Source organism: Mustela putorius, unplaced genomic scaffold (assembly GCF_011764305.1).
Source record: "Mustela putorius furo isolate JIRA1106 unplaced genomic scaffold, ASM1176430v1.1 tig00000129_pilon_pilon_pilon, whole genome shotgun sequence".
Classification (NCBI taxonomy): Eukaryota; Metazoa; Chordata; class Mammalia; order Carnivora; family Mustelidae; genus Mustela; species Mustela putorius.
The window spans coordinates 49,195,388-49,214,012 of NW_025421290.1; the positions used below are offsets into that span (position 1 = coordinate 49,195,388).

An 18,625-nucleotide genomic window follows, 5' to 3' on the forward strand; every position below is an offset into this window, starting at 1 on the left:
ATTTAAGACTCCATATCATTGTTTGATATAGGTGGTGGTTTGCTGGTTGGTTGTTTTTAGGAAAAATTACATACATGAATAATTCATTAAATACTTAATTGGAAAAAGAATGCTCATAGCTCATATTAGAATATGCCTTATGAACAGTTATTATTAATTTATCTCTGTTCACTGGATTTTATTAAAAAGGAGAAACGGCTCATTTTTAAAGCTCTGTGGGTATTATAATAGACATGGAGACAAAATAATGTTTTCGAGTTTCTTGTCTAGTATTAGGTAATTCCCAGATATTGATGAATTGTTACATTTGAATAGGTTATGTCCTAACCACAGTTTTAAAAGGGGGTAGAAGATGGCCCAGTAAGAAGCAAGAATGACTAATCTTTATTCTTTATCTATACCACTGATTCTCTCTTTGTAGCTTGGCTATGGGCATGTGGACACTTGCACATGGAGAGAATGTCTATTCTGGATTCATGGGTTTACCTGTGTTATGTGTGTTAGTATATTTTAATGTATGATCAAATATTTCCTGAGTCACTCCACAAATAAGTAAATAAAACAATAAATGTTTGAATTAATATATAAGGTGGGTCAGGCATAGATCTTGGTGAGAATATGCCGTGAATCACAAATTTAAACTCATCTATTTCTACACAAACTGAGTCCTTCCAAAAAAAAAAAAAAAACCCAATTGTCTAGGCTCTTGCCTATTTGTGTAGGGGGTCTCTAGACAGATAAGTGCAATAGGCAGAGTTTTTATTTTTGCCCTGAACTCAGTGGTGTTCATTGTATTATTTAAAAATAGTATTACTTAAAATCAAGAAATAAATAAGGAGTGATATCCTTGGGTCAGTGATGAAAATGAGAAGCAAATCAATTTCCTAACTAATCTTGTACCACGCAACTCTTGTCCTTTAAGTCAGTCTAAATTTGGGCTGTTCATTCTTCTGAATATTGGCACTTGACTCCACAGAATGAAGATGATGGTTGATTTAATCAGTCTCTGCTGATGAAGATCTTGGCTGTTACCTTTGTGGGTAAGGAACCTAATGACTAAAGTAAATAACAGTCGCAAGATCTTGTCAACTGCGGTGAATTTTTCATCAGTGTTCACTGAATTATTTAAATGAATCCATACATAGATCAGTGATGTGAATGTGCCGTGAAATAAAGATTATGGTTACTCCAGTTCAGGACAATCATGGTTGAAAACAAGATGGAAGACATTCTGTTTATTTCACAATCCATCTGATTTTTGTAATGCATTTGACTTAAACATTTATTTGGTAATGAAGTCTAAGACTGCACTGTTCAGTGTGGTTGGCTCTAGCCACACGTGGCTATTTAAGTCTAAAATGATTAAAGTTCAGCGAATTTTCATTTCAGTTCTTTGTGGCACTAGCCACATTTCAAGAACTTAGTAGCTGCATGTGGCTGATGGTGACCACGTAAGAGCGCAGTCTCAGCGCATTCATGTTCCGGTGGTAAGTGCTGCTGGACAGCTCCTCACCGAAGGAGGCCATAGAAAGATGGAAGACAGACTAGGACGCCCATGGAGCTGGGATGCTAAGTGACCCGTGCATACCTCTCTGAGGGCTCCTACAAAAAAAGTCTTGGGGAAAAGGTGTAGTTATGGGAAAAGAGCCTGGAAGTAGACCTTGGTCCTCTCCAAGGATTTTGTTCTTGGCTCTTTAAAAATTTTTGGATATTGATTTTATTACTGTTGCTGGATCAAAGAATGGATCCAAAAACAAAGGTATAAATCAAGAAAAAGATTGATTGCTTAGTCTGGATCTATGATGAGTACCCTGGGGTGTCTGAAATCAAGGATTTTGATTAAACCCTATAACTCTGAGGTCCATTACAGATTACTCTCTGTTGTCTCTATGGTGAATGAGCTTATTCTAGGAGTTAAAAATACACAGGAGTTTGTTCTTGGGCTTTTGGGTATTGTATTTGCAGTAAATCATTGCATGAATAAATCAAGAAATAAATAAATGAATAACGACTAAATGGGTTATTCCTGGTCCAGATAGGAAAGTATGTAATGTAATATGTGTAACGTAAAAATCATTGTTAATAGATTTCTGAAGCACTGAGTTCCAGTAAAGTAAATTGATTAAAGCTGACCCCTTTGGGTAACGAGAATTTAGATAAATGGATGTACGAACCCAGGTTGTTTTTCAGGGTTGGGTTGTTGGTTTTTTTTGTTTTACTAAGAGAAGAGCAAAACATTTACTTAAAATTAATTATTGATTAAAAAACTGCATAATTGAGAGAGGGCTTACACATAGGCTTATGTCAAGAATGTGTCACATGACCAGTTACAACCAATCCAGTGGTCTTTGCTATGTTTTAATTAAAAAAAAAACAAAAAAACAAAAATCATCTGCTCTTTTTTCTTTACCTAAGAAGCATATGGACAGGCATTAATATTGTCCTGTTTCTGTGGAGTCACAAATATTAGTGATATTATTATAAATAGATAAAAGAATAAGTTAATATTTTAATCAATTATTTGTACCATGAGGAGCATTTGTTATGAAGCAAGGGCAGTGGTTAATCCACTTTCACATAGTTGCTTTCCAGATAAAGCAAATAAGACTCATGCTCTTGAATTTTGGGAATGGTGAATATATTTAGATAGGATTTCTTTTTCTGGTTTGGTGAAGTTGCTTTAAGAAAGCAGAAAATAAGTGGCTCCATAGGTTCCTATGTTCCTACATACATACACGTGTAAAGGTGGGGTAAGCATGCAAAATTGTTGAGAATGTGCTAGAAGCTTACATTCAGATTAACGTGCTTCTTCCCAAGCAAGATCCATTTAGAAAGAAGATAGAGCTCTCACCAGGCCAAGGGGACATAGAAATAGATATGAGTAGTAGTCATGGTTCTTAGAATTCTTGTATCTGGTATTGGTTTCAGAGGGGTTCATTATATCAGTTAAATACAATGTTTAGAGCAATCAAGCAATAAATATGCTGTTCTGAGTTTTAATCCATAACAGGCGCTAAGGTTTATTTCCAATCATTTATTGTTGACTTGAACTAAAATATCTGATCTAGGCTGTTCTATATCTATCATCTATGTCACTGAATCTATCTGTTTTTATATTTGCTTTATACTCCACAGAATGGATGGATGATGAATGAATGACGGAGTGAAGAAACTTATGTAAGTAACAGTCAAGATAATTGCTTCTAGTTTGGTGCTCTGTCGTGGGTGTTAACTCCATTATTGAAAGGGAATAAATGACTCCATATACAAATAAAATGAATGAAGGTCACGCGTAGGCCGGTTCAGCACATCCGTGGTCAATTAAGGAGAAAAATGCAAGACCATTTTATTCGTTTTCACAGTTAATTATTCAATTAATTAGTGTAAAATGTATGATTCAATTTCAGGGTTGAGTCACAGTTGACTTAGACCTCCCTTTATTTATGAAGACATAATTTCGTCACATTCAAATAGTAAAATGGGATTAATATGAAGTATTGTATTAATTATTAATCTCTATAGGAAACATTGTGGGCAATTAATGAAAGATATAATCAGTGGGATATAATTCTATATGGAAATGTTAAGAGATATTCAAGGATCTTATCTCAAATTTCATGACCTTTATGCATTTTATTATCATCAGGGAATTGGTGAATTAATCATTAAAACATGTGTACATGATTGAAGATAATGAGGGTCAGTCCTGGACCAATGATGATGACTGGTGGAGTATGAGTCATGGACGGTGAATACTATGTAACTGGAACTCTGAGGTCCAACACAGTGAGAAGTCTAGTCTAGACCTTCTGTGGGGAATGGTCGCGTGGACAGGTGTTAAGCATGTTTAAAGATCTTAGTTTTTGTGTTCATGGAATTTGATTCTATTTGATTCAACCAAAGAATCAAACGAACACATAAAGAAAGAAAGAAAGTAAAGCATTATCCAATTATGAAAATATATGGTGAGGCCAGACCTGAGCCGAAGGCAGAGGCTTTAACCCACCGAGCCACCCAGGCGCCCCATGTTATTAATATATTTTATAAAAACACTGAATTCCATTAGGAACTAAATGTCCTAAAGGTATTATCTCTTTGGCTAAGGTTGATATTACAGTGTAAATCATAACCCATTTTCTTGTTTGGCCAGGGCCTTGATCAGCGTTCCTTGTTACCTCAAGAAAAAAACCAGAACAATTTAATACATACCTAAATGACAAATAAAATGAGAGGAGGCATGCAGAGATAAATGGATAGAATATTTAAAATTTTTTTTATTATCTGTTCTTGTACTCTCAGAATGGATGCTTCCGGCCAGCCTAAGCATCTCCATGGTCTTGAGTTGTCTGGTTGCCTAGGAGCATAGGCATCAGTGTGAGTACGGTCTAAGTAATTGTCTTGGTTTGGGTCCTTGTTAACGGATCCAAGAAGGCCAGCCAGGGCCCAGTGATAAACACGGCACTGTCCTGAACACTGTCGTTGATTGCAAAATCAAGAATGATTAATGGGAGAGATAATCAATGTAGTAAATGATCCTGTAGATGGCTAGTAGACATACTTAAAGATCTTGTTCTTAAGTTTTTGTGATTCAGAGGTACTTAATTACTAATGAAATGAGGAATTAATCAGTAAACGTATGTAGAAATTAATGGAGAAGAAAAGGGACAGTTCTGGACCAATGATGACAAAGGGTGGCGTATGAGTCATGGATGATGAATGTTCTGTGTCTGAAACTCTGAGGTCCAACGAGTAGGAAATCTAGTGCTCTCCTTCTGTCGGAAGTTATCCTGTGGACAGACGTTAGGAATATATAAGGACTTTGTTCTGTTACTACATATACCTGGGTTTTGATTTCGTACTCACAAATGATAGAATCCTAAACGAATACATAAATCAGTAAACATTAAAAAATGAAGCATTGTGAAACTGAAAAAAATGGTGAGGCGAGAAATACTATCAATATTCATTGAAATCACAGACGTCCATTAAGAATTAAATGGACCAACTGCCTTACCTCTGTGCAGGGAGCATACAGGCAGCGATTAGTAATAGTCACTTGGTTGTCACAGACCAGTCTCATGGGCGAGGTGGTTCATTTTGTTAAGAAGAAAATATGTAAATATTATGAAAAATTAATAAATAATTAAATGGCTGAGTCAATGAAATGTGAAAGCAATTCTAAATGCTAAAGCGGGGCTAAATGGAGAGAATATCTCAATTTTTAAAAATAATCTCTTCTGCTTTGTACTCCTCAGAATGGATGCACTCGAGCTGATTCCCTGTGGTTGGCTTTATTGTTAGGATCACAGACACAGATGTGAGTAATAGTTACAGCGCTCTTCGTGTGAATGGTTATTTTTTTATAAAGAATATTCAGTGTTTGAATAAGATGTATTTTGTATAAACAAAGAAGGCCAACTGTGGCCCGATGGGAAATAGGCTGTTATATGAAACACTGAGAATAATTAAAATAGGAAACATACTGATGAGGTAAATGATTGTGTAGGCAGATGTAGGGTTATTTAGGGCCCTTCTTCTTTTTTTTTTTCTTTTTTAATTCAGAGTTACTTGTTTGATTTTTATCAGGGAATTGGTAAATTCAGAAACAAATATTGATGTAAGTTAGGGAAAAAAAGGCTCAAGCTTGGATCGATGATGATGGCTGGTGGCGTATGAATCATGCATCATGAATGATACGTGTCTGGAACTCTGAGGTCCAACAGAGAAAATGGAGTTTCCCGCCTCTCGGAAATGGCCCTATAGATAGATGTTATGAATGTAGAAGGACCACGTTCTTGGTCTTTTTGTTCGTGGATTTTGATTCTGTTATCATAATTGGATATGTTAAAATTATAAACAATAAAAATATAAATAAACATGGATAAATAAAACATTGTTCAATAATGAAGGTGTGTCATGACCTAAGTTCATCTATTAATATGTGTTAAAAACACTGAGCCGATTACGAAAGACATGGCTCCAAAGTGTGACTTCTTTGGCTAATGATTATATAGTAAGTACACGTAATAATCACTGCTCGTGTTCTGGCTCAGTGACAAATTTGATACTCCTTGAGAGAACTCCGAAAGAATAAATACCTAAATTAGTGACTGTTTAGAAGGTGAAATGGAAGAATTAATGGAGAGATAATGTCTCTCTCTCTCTCTCTTTTTTTTTTATCTTCTCTGCTCTGTACTTCTCAGAGTGGCCACACCAAGCTGATGAAAGCATGATCCATGATTAGAGCTCTATACGTAGGAGATGGAGATCGGTGTGAGTACCAAATTTTTATCTTATTTTGGTGGTTTGTTTAGGATGTTAGCTATAATACCAAGAAGTATTTAAATTGAATTAAAAAAGGCCAAACAAGGCCCCGTGATAAGTATAGAGTTGACGTGAAACATGGTATTGATTAACTTGTATTTGATGAATGAAATCTATCTTCAAGGAGGCAATGATTCTATGGTCAGGTGTTAGGGATGCTTGAGGGTCTTATTTTCAAGTGTTTTTGATTCATAGATGTTTGTTTTTATAGTCAGTGTTTTACTGATAAGTTGATCAGTAAGGAAATGTGGCAGTGAGTGAGGTATAAGGGCCAGTGCTGGACCGATGATGACGGCTGGTGGCGTATGAGGCATGGACGATGAATACTACGTGTCGGGAACTCTGAGGTCCAACACTACAAGAATTCGAGTATTTTTTCTCTCTTGGAAATGATCATAGTGATAGATATTGGTAACATACAAGGATCAAGTTCTTGGTCTTTGTGTTTATAGATTTTGATTCTTTGAGTATAAAGAAATGAATCAATAATCAAAGATAAATAAATACAAGTAAGTTAAGGGTTATAAATTATGAAAATTAATAAATACCTAAGTGGATGAGTAAATGACATGTGGAAAACAAAGCCAACGAAGATAAGGTTTAAATTTCTATTTTTTTTTTTAAATCACCTTCTGTGTTTTCCACGTCTCAGAATGGATGCACTATAGCTGATTTCAGGGTTCTTCCATGGTCACAAGACATCTGCTTACTCCATGTGTTTGGTGCATAGAAGGGTGAGTTTTGGTGGGTCTACACTTGTGTTTGGAAAGTATGAAATATAATAAAAGAATGCCACCCATGGTTCATTGATAAATATGGAATTGATAATACATTGCATTACATTAAATAGTCCCTATCTGAGATTTTGAGGGTGATTAATAAAGGAGTCAAGGAGATATAATCGGACAGATCAGGGACTATGCAAGCGCTATTTTTTAGGTTTTTTCTCTTTTTTTTGCTTCATAGACATTTATTTTATTACGATCAGATAAATTGATGAGTTAATTAATAAACAAAGGTAGATGAGAGTCAGGCGGAAGGGCCAAGGGCAGACCAGTGGTGATGGCTGGTGTTGCATGAATCACGGTTGATGAATACATCTGGAACTCTGAGGTCCAGCATCAGAAGAAATCTAGTTTACCACTTCTGTTGGAAATGAACCCATAGACAGATTTAGAATTTCACAGAGATTTTGTTCTGGGCTCTTTGTGTTCCTGAATTTTGATTCTATTACAATAAGTGAGTCAATAAAAAACATGTAGTAAAGAAAGAGTGAGAGAGAAATAGTTCATGAGAATGTTACACATAATTAAACAATGGCCAATATTTTTGTTCTGAGTTAGTGGCAAGTTCAGTGTTTGTTTTTCTTAAGAAAAAGTAAAACGCGTATTACCCTGAATTAATTTGTAGCTTAATTACTGAGTAATGAAATGTAGCACAAGGATCAATAGAGAATATGTCTCATTCATGTTATTATCTACTCTGTTTTCTGCTTTTCAGAATGCACACACCCAAGATGGTTTAAGTAGTATCCCTTGGCCAGTGATCTCTACATTTGCCTGTAGGAACATGGAAACCAATGTGAGTAATAGTCCATGTTTCTATTTCACTTTGGTTGGTTTCTTTTGGGCATTCTCTGTAATACTTAAAAATAAGTATTCAGTAGAAGAGAAAAGACCAACCTGGAAATGTAGGAAACACGATGTTGATTAATCTACCTTTTCGACAGTGGGGATGATTAATGGGAGGTATTTCCATACGGCAGTGAATCTGAAGAAAAATGATAGGGACACTGAAGGCCCTTGTCCTTGGGCTTTTGTGATTCATAGATATTTATTTAATTGCCATAGTGAGTTGATGAATGGATCCTTAACAAAATGTATATGAGAATAAAGAGAAGGAGACCTGTGCATGGACCTGTGATGACCGATGGTGGCGTATGAGTCCTTTGCGATGAATGCTACGTGTCTGGAAGTCTGAGGTCCAACACAACGATCCTGGGGGTCAACGTGAGGACTATACACGAATATGGGTCTAGTAATCATGGATTCATGAATTTCTATGTTTTTCATATAAGTGAATGGGTCACTGATAGGACCGATGAATAACCAAACAAAACCAGGGACGAGGTCTTGCCAGCTATGGGTAGATAGGTGGTGAGGCAAGAGCTATTAGTATACACTAAAGAAACCAGTGCAGGTTAAGAGATAAATGGACCAAGGGTGTTGCCTCTTTCTCTAGGGATCGTAATACTACATTAATTTTTACGTTTATATACATGTATGAATTACGAGAATTAAGAAGGACCTTTATGATTGAGTCCATGGACTGAGGACAACAAGGGCCCGTTTAGGGAAGGCCTCATTTTTTTTTTCTTTTTTTATCACCTGCTCTGCTCTATACTCCTCGGAATGTGTGCACGACTCCAGCGCGCTCAAGCGTCCTCCGTGGTCACGCGCTCCGTTGTTGCCTCTCTGTGGACTGAGCACAGAGACCGATGTGAGTAAGAGTTTCATGTTTGCATCGGAGAGTTTATTCTCAGGTATTTCTGTATTCTGAGAAGTGGGGAATGTAATGACACGCAACCCACCCGGAGAGAGAACAGTGGGACTGGTCTGCTGTGTTGTGTGTATTCGTCCATGTACGGAATGGCGATGGTTATTGATGGAGGAGACATGCCAGTGCGGCAGGTGACCCTGTAGGCAGATACAGAATATTCGCAGCTCTTCCTCGGGTTTTTGTGGATCGCAGAGTTTTAGGAATTAATGTTGGTGAATTCTTGGTCAGTGAAGTTAGAGGAGTATGAAGAGAAAAGAGGCCCAGAATTGGACCGATGATGACAGCTGGTGGCGTATGAGTCACGGATGATGAATGTTACGTGTCTGAAACTCTGAGGTCCAACCAAAAAAGAAAGCGGATTCGTGGCCTCTGTTGGACATGCTGTTACAGACAAATATTAGGAACGTTAAGGAACGATTTTCTTATTTTGTGTTTATGAGCTTTGATTTTACTGTAAAATAATAGCCCGAGGAGACTGTCAGCGTACAAGCACAAATAAGACAAAGAGAGTGAAGAGTGTTTGCTCCTAGTTTACGTGGCGAGGTGATGAAAGCTGGTAGTGTATGTTGAAAATGCTGCAGGTCATTACGAAATGTCAGCGGGTCACATTTTTCCGCTTTGGCTGAGAATGAGACATAGAAAGTGCATGACAGCCAAAGTTCTTATTTTAAGTTTGTGTTAGGTTTGCTGTTATTTTATTTTGGGAAAAATGATAGATATCCCAATTCACTGTATTCCCAAATGACGAACTGAGGATGGAAAGTGTGGTTCAGTGGTCTCTCAGCCTGTTCCTGTCCGTTCTGCTTTGTGTTCCTCAGGATGGATACGCCTGAACTGCCGTAGGCGTTTGGCTGTGATCACGTGCTTGCGGGTGCCCGTGTGTGTAGGAGCACGGAGACCACCGTGAGTGACAGATTCTTCCCCTGGTTCCGATGCTTTGTATAGGATATTTGGTGTCATATTAAAAATTCAAGGAATTCCAAACATAGCTCAATGGTAGATACAGAGTTAACATGAAACATTAACGGTAACTGGTCAGTATGTTCCCAGTGAGTTGAGTGAGTATATTCAGTGAGGCAAAACGTTCTATAGACAGTTGTTAAGGCTACTTAAGGATCTTGTCCTTGAGTTTTGTGAGTCACAGATACTTTGTAAATGACTTGATAAATTGATGGTAAACACATGTAAAAATATAGAAGAGGAGATGGGATTGTGGACCAATGATGACAGCTGGTGGCGTATGAGTCATATACGATGAATGCTACGTGTCTGGAAGTCTGAGGTCCATCTGACACAAAGGTGTCTAGTCTAATCCCTCTGTTCAACGTGCTCCTGTAGACAGAGGCCAGGGATATACCAGGACCTTGTTCTCACTCTTTGTGATCATGAATTTTGAGAAATATTATCGAAGTATCAGTGGAAGAATAAACAGACATGTAAACGAATAAAGAGGAGAGGGTTAAGTATTGTTCGTAACTGAGATGTCTAGTAAGGGGAAGTGATGTAGTTAGAAAGGATCATAAGTGGGTCAAGTGCATTTTACGTCTTTGGCTAAGCATGATATAGGCAGGGCTCAGTGATAGTTGCATAGTCACGGGAGTCAAGGGTACAGCGCATGGACGGGGATGATGTAAGAGCGTCCTGAGCACAGCCCGATGTATAGCAATGAGCCAGTTGTAGTTTTGAGGTCAGTCTCAAATTTGAGGTGGTTCCTTTTATTAGGAGAATGAAGATTAATGAATTCCTAAATAACAGAATGAATGAAATGTGGAAAAAGAAGGATTGATTCTGATGAGGTCTCTGATTTTCTTTTTTATACCATGCTTTGCTTTCTGTTCCCCCAGAAGGACATCCTCAGGCTGGTTGAAGAATTCTTTCTTGGTCACAATCTCTCTGGTTGCATCTGTGTTTCAGGTGTTAAGAGAGACCAGTGTGAGTAATAAATCTCATGTTTTCATTTGACAGGTTATAAAAAAAAGAGGTGTTTACTGTGTTATTAATGGTGTGGCTATAATTCGAAAGGCCGATCATGGCCAGTGATAGATAAGGGAGAATTACCAAACGTTACGTTTATTAATGCATTTATGATAGATTAAGAAGGATTAATGAAAACGATTCTATCAATGTGATAAATGATTCTAGGGACAGATGTAGAATATTCAAGGTTCTTGCTCAGTTTTGTGTGAATCATCGCGTTTTTAAAATTAATATTAGTGAATTAAGGGATTAATGAAATAATATGCAGAAAATGAAGAAAAAGGGCTGAAATATGGACCAATGATGACGGCTGGTGGCGTAGGAGTCATGGATGATGAATGCTACGTGTCTGGAACTCTGAGGTCCAATGCGAAAGGAAATAGGTAATCTGTGGCCTATCTCAGATTATTATATAGACTGAATTTAAGATGGTAAAGGGGCCATTTTCTTGCATTGTTTTCTTGAATTTTGGTTCTTTTGTTATTAGTGGATCGATTTAAGAATCACTGTACAAATCTAAAAAGTAAAAATGAAGAGAATGAAGCATATGCACTTTTTCTATTATTATTTTTATTAACATAATGCATTATTTACATTACATGTAATAGGGGTACAGGTCTGTGGATCATCAGTCCTACATAATTCACCGCGCTCACCATAGCACGTGCCCTCCCCAGTGCCCATCCCCCAGACACTCCATCCTTTCCTCCCATCCCCCTCCCCTCCAGCAATACTCTGTTTCCTGAGATTAAGAATCTCTTATGGTTTGTTTCCCTCTCTGGTTTCGTCTTGTTTCATTTTTTCCCTCCCTTCCCTTATGGTCCTCTGTCTTGTTTCTCAAATTCCTCATACCAGAGAGATCATAAGATAATTGTCTTTCTCTGATTGACTGACTTCGCTCAGCATAATACCTTCTAGTTCCATCTAAGTCATTGCAAATGGCAGGATTTCATTTTTGATGGCTGCGTAATATTCCATTGTCGATACGTACCACATCTTTATCTATTCATCTCTTGATGGACATCTAGGCTCTTTCCTTAGATGGGCTATTGTGAATAAAGTATATGCACTCTTAATATTAATATACATGATGAGGCAATGAAAAACATTCAGAGGTATTGAATATACAAATTCCATTAAGAAAAATAAATGTTTCATGTGCATTACCTCTTCAGTGCATAGTAATAGTGAACTTCTTATTCTGGGTCATTAGTAACTATGATATTAATGCATTTTTTAAATAGAAAATTAAACATGATAGCAAATTAATATATTTCAAAATGACTGACTCCATGTAAAGTGGAATGTGTAGGACGTGGGAGATAATGTTTCAGTCTTGTTCTCTTCTGCTTCTTCTGCTTTGTGCTTCTCAGAAAGAAGACACTTGAACCAGTGTAAGCGTCCCCCAGCTTCAGTCACTGCCAGCAAGCCTCTCTCTGTGGGAGCATGGAGTCCAACGTGCGTAATAATCAAAGTTCTTGTCTTGGTTTGGAGGGTTTGTTTAGGGTATCATTGTAATTATTCAGAAAGTATTCAACATAAGAAAAAAGACCAACCATGGTCCAATGATTAAATTGGAACTGGATGAAACATTATGTTGACCTAACCTACCTTTACCACAAAGAAGACGGTTAATGAAGAAGTTTGTTTAATCAGGCAATGATTCTAAAGAAAAATGACAGGGATACTGAAGGCTTTTGTCCTTGCATTTTTGCGATACATAAATATTTATTTAATTACTCTTAGTCGATAGGTGAATTAATGGAAGCGTAGAAAGGAAAAGAGGGCCCGTCCTGGACCAGTGATGACAGCTGGTGGCGTATGAGTCCTATGCGATGAATGCTACGTGTCTGGAAGTCTGAGGTCCACAATGATTCTGGGAGTTGATGCGAGTACGATATAGGACAGTGTTCTTGTTGCTTGGGATTTATGGATTTCTATATTATTAACATACACGGATCAATGAGAGAACCAATAAACCCCCCTATAAACAAATAAAAAAAGGACAAAGGCTTATCAACTCTGAATATATTTGGTGAGGCAAGAAATCCTTTTGATCTAAGCTAAAGAAGCAGATGCAGGTTGTGAAATTAATGGACCAAAAGTGTTCTCTCTTTTTTGTAAGACGCTGACCCTGATAAGCAATATCCAATTTTGTAAGCCTGGGTCGTTCTTGAGATGAGGTTGTTAATTTTATAATATGCATGTTGATATTTTCATATGTACATGTGCTGAGAAAAATCAATTAGCACCATTTAGCTGGAAAAATGAAATGAGGAAAGCAGGGTGTAACAGGGAAGAAGTTTCAGTTTTTAATGATCTGCTCTGTGTTAACACTCCTCAGAATCCACGCACTCCTGCTGACGTAAGCATTTTCCATGGTCAGGAGATCTGTGATTTCCCGTGTGTTCTAAGCCTAGAGATGAATGTGAGTACATTTTAAAGTTCTTGTATATGGTTAAAAGTCTTTTGAAAAGGTATCCACTCTATTGTTGAAAGTGTGAAATACAATTGAAAACCCTTAACACAGGAACCTTGAAATGTGGGATATAACATTCGCTAATGCAAATGTAAGGTATGGATGATCCCGGGTGTAAGACATCTAATAAGGTGGCAGGTGGTCCTGTAGGTAGAGGCAGAATATTTATTGATCTCATTATTGGATTTCTGTGAATCACAGGATTTTAAAAATTAAGATTAGTCAATTATGGAATCAGTGAAGGAAGAAAAAGAGGCCCAGATTTGGACCAGTGATGACGATCGGTGGCGTATGAGTCACGGATGATGAATGTGACGTGTCTGAAACTCTGAGGTCCAACCAAAGAAAAAAGAAATACAGTCTGTTGCTTCTCTTGGAAGTGGTCCGATGGACCGGTGTTAGGGCAAGGACAAGGACCATGTCCTTGGTTCAATTTCACGAGTTTTGATTCTACTGGAACAAACAGCTCAATGAAGAATCAGTGCACGTGTGATAAGATTAAGGGAGTGAAGCATGTCTGTTCGTAATACAATTTATTAACATTTATTGAAAATACTGGAGTTTATTAAGAAATATAAATGGGTTCAAGTTGGGGGTATAGACCATAAATAACAGCCAATATTCTTATTCTTGGTCTGTGTCAAGTTCGATATTGCTTGTTCAGGGAAAATTAATAATGACCCCAATGTGCTGTATTTCTGCGTGACAGACAAAACGAAGGTAAAATCCGTGTAGTTACAGAGTGTCTCTCTGTTCTGTTACCATGTGTTCTGCTCTGTGATCCTCAGAACGGATGAACTCCAGCAGCTGGAAGCCCTTGCATGATTACAAGCTGTCTGTCTGTCTGTCTGGAGCATAGAGACCAGTGTGAGTAGTGGTCAACGTGTTTGTCTTCTTTGGCTAGTGCTTTATTTAAGATCTTCACTATATCGTTAAGAAGTATGAAGAATAATCACGTCAGGGCAGCTGTAGCCCAGTGACAACTGTGGGATTGATGATATTGACTAAAGGGTTGATCGTGTCAATTAATGCATTTACTAAAACGTTACAGTTAACGAGAGTGATGCATGGATGTGAGAACGAGCCTAAGGACAGAAAAGAGATCTCAAGGCTCTTTTTGCATTTTTGTGAATAATAACATCTTAGAATTATTATTAGTGAATTAATGAATTAGTCAATCAACAATGTAGCACTGAATGGAGAAAAGGAGGGACAGTACCGGTTCGGTGATGACTGCTGGTGACATTATGAGTCGTGTATGACGAACACGTGTCTGGCGGTCTAGGCGACTGTCCTGTGTGACGGGATCTCATAGACAGATACCCTGAGTATAGAAAGATCCCGTTTTGGGTTCATGTTCATGCGTGCAATATTATTATGATTGGGTCAATGAGATGGTCAACAAACAGTCTCTAAATAAGGATAAAGGTCATACAGCATTGTCCAGTTACAAAAGTAAGTAGTGAGACAAGAAATACTATTAATGTGTATTAAAAACACACTCCTGTCCATTAAGAAATAAATGATACAAACAAAGGTGTTGCCTCCCTGGCAAAGGACTGGGTGGGCATGGTAGGGTAACATGGGAGCATTAAGTAGAACAAACAGTGTTCATATTCTATGTCAATGGCAAGGCCATTATTGTTCACTTATTAGGAGACACTTAATAAACAGTTCCCCTAATTACACATTCTCTGCCTGACTGATGAGATGAGAGGTACGTTGCAAGGCCAGTGGAGAGAAGGTCCAAAGCTTTTTGTTTTCATCTGTTCTTCTCTGTATGCCACAAATGCACTGATTCAAGCATTCTTCCGTGGTCGCAAGATCTACGGCTGTGTCTGTGTGTTGGAGAATGGAGATCCATGTGACTAATGGTCAGTGGTCTTGTCTCAGTTTTTGGGGTGGTTTGTTTAAGGGTTCTCATTGTTTTGTTAAAAAATGGGAAATGCCAACCACGGCCCCCAACTGCAAATAAGATGAGACATTGGGTTTATTAATTCATAGACAAAACACTGAGGTCGGTTAATGAAAGAAATGAATTGCTGGGGGAGATGATTCTGTGGGCAGATGTTTCACATTAGTCCCTGCCAACCACACGCTAATGGTAAAGTAAAAGGTTAAAATGAACATGTTGGTTAATTCATACATTCGACACTGAGGTCAGTTAGCAAAATAGATGTAGACTCTTTGCCGTGTAGAAAATGATGTTATGTACAGATGATAGGGATATTAAAGTCACTTTTCAAAACCTCATGGACATTTTTTTTTTATTATTAGTGGATTAATGAGCAGAATTATGGTTCAGTAAAGAAAAAGGGCAAAATCTGAACCAATACTGATGACTAACAGTATAAAAGGCAAGGGTGAATCAGGCTTCTCAACACCTTTGTGATCCAGTGCAGAAAGAAGTCTAGTCTCCTGCTTCTGTTACAAGTGGTCCTATAAGCCGTTGTTAGAGCTGTCCCAGAATTTTATTCATGGGCTTTTGATTTCACAGATACTGATTGCTTATTAAAAGTTAAGCAGTGCAATCACAACTAAAAAAAGTGTAGGTAAATGAAGGGAAAATGGGGCCAAACGTGCAATAACTATAGTGCATGACATGAATGACATGCATGTCATGACAGATTCATTTCAAAGAAATGGAGGTCCATTAAGAATCTGTTAAGGTGTTTCTACCTCATCCGAAGGGCTGTAGGGTCAGATGTATGTAGTTGTTGATATTCCTGTTCTGTGCTGCCTCTGGGTCACAGGTGCTTTTGTTTTTTTCAGTTGAGAAATAGGGGGCAAAAAAAGGTTTACATAACGTAATCAACTACCTGTGTTAAAGAAGGTCAAGTGTGACCCAGTGACAAAACCAAATCATGTAACAAGTTATGACAAATCTGGTCGGTTTCACTGTGTTCTCTTGGTAATCGTTCCACAATGTGAACCTAAACCAGATGTCACTTTGTACACTTTAATACATACAACTATATTTATTGATCATTTCTCAGTAACGTTGCACAAGACATATGTATCCTTTGTCATTTATGATAGTGAGTGACTTGACAACAGTTTTTATTAATTAGAGTTATAACCTTGAGTTCGGATACCAGAGGGAACATATTTCATCATTATAAATTAATAAATAAGTTAATAAACGAATGCAGTAGAAGGAGATGAAGCCCATGGGTGGTGATGAATGATCCAGGAATTCTGGTCATGTTTTGTCCCTCCCCAGGCATAAATCCCAACCCTCTTGAGTCAGGAGAACTGAACAGATACGTACACAATAGCATTTCCATTCTGGGCTTCTGGGAAGTTAGAGAGCTTCCATTTTTTTTTTTTTAAACCATTTTCATTTTTCATTTAAGTGACTAGTTTGTCAATTTTTTATGAGTTAGAATGAATGAATGACTATTAAAGCTATTGATAAATATTGACACGCATGAAGCAAATCAGGGAAGCCAGATACAGGCCTATGATGGAGATATGTGGCAAAGTTTATGAAGTAACTGATTTCAATACGATTTGTTTTAAAGGTTGGAGGATTTTATGTTTACTTTCTTAAATATCTAATTTTCCATCTTAGGTTGGCACCACAGTTTATAAACGTTTTTCTGTGGAAAAGATCTAAGTTGCTAAATCAATGAAACAACTCATAGAAAGATGGTCAGGTATAGTCTTTGGATGGGCAGTGGATAGTGGGCTCATGGTTGTATTTTCATCTTTAAAGAATGTACAAGTTAAGTGAAAAAGTGTGGAGGTTCTTCAGAAGGTTAAAAATAGAGCTACTCTGTGATTCAGCAATTGCACTACTAGGCATTTACCCAAAGGATACAGAAATGTTGATTCAGAGAGACACGTGCACCCTGATGTTTATAGCAGCAAGGTCTCCAATAGCCGAAATAGAGAAAGAGACCCAATGTGCATCGACTGATTAATGGATAAAGAAATTTTGGTATATACATAGAATGGAATATTACTCAGCCATCAAAAAGAATGAAATCTTGCCATTTGCAATGACATGGGTAGGGCTTGAGTGTCTAATGCTAAGTGAAGCAAGTTAGTCAGACTTGCTGTATAATTTCACTCATTAGAATTTAAGAAATATAGCAGATGACCATAGGGAGAGAAAAGGAGAGAGGGAAACCATAAAGCAGACTCAACTCGGTAAGACCACATGAGGATTGCTAGAGGGGAGGTGGGTGGGGGAATGGGCTCAGTGGGGGATGGGTATTGAGGAAGGCACTACGATGAGCACTGGGTGTTGTTATCTAAGTGATGAATCTGTACATTTCTATTCTTGAAACTAATATTACACTATATGTTAACTAACTGGAATTTAAATACAAACTTGAAAAGAAAAGAGCCAAGCAAGGATCCATGATGTGAGTAGAATGCATTCTGAATGTGTCTTGTGATTTACTCGTTTCTTCTCCGAAAGTCCATTTCAAAAGGAAATTCGGTATATCACGTCTCTAGGAATAAGGCTGTAGCTAGACTTCAGTAACGTGCAAAAGTGGTATAAGTGACTCCTGGAAATTCAGTATATTATTCTAAAAAAATTAATTAAAAAATCAGTAGATGATAGATGAGTAGATAGATGGATAGAGAAATGGTAGTAGGGAGATAGATCATGTAATTAATGCTGGATTAATTAAGAAAAAATGTTGTGAGGTGTAAATTTCTGTTCATACAATTGGCAAACCTTCCCTATTGTTAAGAGATCAGTCGGCGAAAGGCGTTCCCTTTCTGTGTTGCTGACTGTAGAGCAGTGGTTCTCAGACTGGAGTGAGCACCACAGTCCCCTGAAAGCTGGTTAAACTGTAGAGTGCTGGCCTCATCCTCAGCATCTCTTTCATTATATTTAATACTTTTTTTCTTTTAAAGATTTTATTTATTTATTTGACAGAGAGAGATCACAGTAGGAGAGAGGAAGGGAAGAGATCACGGAGAGAGGAAGGGAAGCAGGCCCCCTGCCGAGCAGAGAGCCCGATGTGGGATTCGATCCCAGGACCCTGAGATCATGACCTGAGGCGAAGGCAGCAGCTTAACCACCTGAGCCACCCAGGCGCCCTATATTTAATTCTTTTTAAAGCGTGGTTTATTTCAATCCCTGTTCGTTAGCATACAGTGTGATACTAGTGTCCGGGAGTACAGCCTAGGGATTCAGCACTTACATGGGTCACCCCGTGTCCCTTCATCCCCGTCCCATGATTCCCCATCCCCCAACCCACCTCCACCGCTCGGGATGATGTTAAAAAAAGATCAAGTCCATGTCATTCATTTTTATAGCTCCTT

General features: G+C 37.8%; 1 long non-coding RNA gene, 11 other non-coding genes and 1 pseudogene across 46 annotated transcripts in view; all 13 read left to right on the forward strand.

Moving 5' to 3' along the window:
* The window catches only part of LOC101683862, an 84,142-nt gene that overhangs the window by 45,631 nt on the left and 19,886 nt on the right, over positions 1–18,625 (forward strand). For 30 of the 35 annotated variants that reach the window (XR_006604847.1, XR_006604845.1, XR_006604844.1 and 27 more), the window contains 15 exons: positions 977–1,040; positions 3,136–3,177; positions 4,300–4,374; positions 5,256–5,317; positions 6,204–6,273; positions 6,977–7,058; positions 7,825–7,905; positions 8,754–8,823; positions 9,702–9,786; positions 10,728–10,815; positions 11,129–11,243; positions 12,234–12,318; positions 13,205–13,288; positions 14,128–14,206; positions 15,144–15,213. This is a non-coding gene — a long non-coding RNA (uncharacterized LOC101683862). The remainder of the gene's footprint in view (positions 1–976; positions 1,041–3,135; positions 3,178–4,299; positions 4,375–5,255; positions 5,318–6,203; positions 6,274–6,976; positions 7,059–7,824; positions 7,906–8,753; positions 8,824–9,701; positions 9,787–10,727; positions 10,816–11,128; positions 11,244–12,233; positions 12,319–13,204; positions 13,289–14,127; positions 14,207–15,143; positions 15,214–18,625) is intronic. The other 5 variants (XR_006604829.1, XR_006604843.1, XR_006604836.1 and 2 more) reach the window with 5 other exon arrangements.
* On the forward strand, positions 1,793–1,865 carry LOC123390568. The gene has a single exon (XR_006605116.1). It is a non-coding gene; the product is annotated as a small nucleolar RNA SNORD113/SNORD114 family (small nucleolar RNA).
* Positions 3,708–3,782, forward strand: LOC123390546. The gene has a single exon (XR_006605098.1). It is a non-coding gene; the product is annotated as a small nucleolar RNA SNORD113/SNORD114 family (small nucleolar RNA).
* On the forward strand, positions 4,672–4,746 carry LOC123390543. The gene has a single exon (XR_006605095.1). It is a non-coding gene; the product is annotated as a small nucleolar RNA SNORD113/SNORD114 family (small nucleolar RNA).
* Positions 5,646–5,720, forward strand: LOC123390548. The gene has a single exon (XR_006605100.1). It is a non-coding gene; the product is annotated as a small nucleolar RNA SNORD113/SNORD114 family (small nucleolar RNA).
* On the forward strand, positions 6,603–6,677 carry LOC123390550. Its single transcript, XR_006605102.1, has one exon. It is a non-coding gene; the product is annotated as a small nucleolar RNA SNORD113/SNORD114 family (small nucleolar RNA).
* Positions 7,374–7,443, forward strand: LOC123390564 (annotated as a pseudogene).
* On the forward strand, positions 8,237–8,311 carry LOC123390554. The gene has a single exon (XR_006605106.1). It is a non-coding gene; the product is annotated as a small nucleolar RNA SNORD113/SNORD114 family (small nucleolar RNA).
* Positions 9,151–9,225, forward strand: LOC123390542. The gene has a single exon (XR_006605094.1). It is a non-coding gene; the product is annotated as a small nucleolar RNA SNORD113/SNORD114 family (small nucleolar RNA).
* Positions 10,097–10,171, forward strand: LOC123390537. The gene has a single exon (XR_006605089.1). It is a non-coding gene; the product is annotated as a small nucleolar RNA SNORD113/SNORD114 family (small nucleolar RNA).
* LOC123390539 lies at positions 11,154–11,228 on the forward strand. Its single transcript, XR_006605091.1, has one exon. It is a non-coding gene; the product is annotated as a small nucleolar RNA SNORD113/SNORD114 family (small nucleolar RNA).
* On the forward strand, positions 12,655–12,729 carry LOC123390552. Its single transcript, XR_006605104.1, has one exon. It is a non-coding gene; the product is annotated as a small nucleolar RNA SNORD113/SNORD114 family (small nucleolar RNA).
* Positions 13,604–13,678, forward strand: LOC123390549. Its single transcript, XR_006605101.1, has one exon. It is a non-coding gene; the product is annotated as a small nucleolar RNA SNORD113/SNORD114 family (small nucleolar RNA).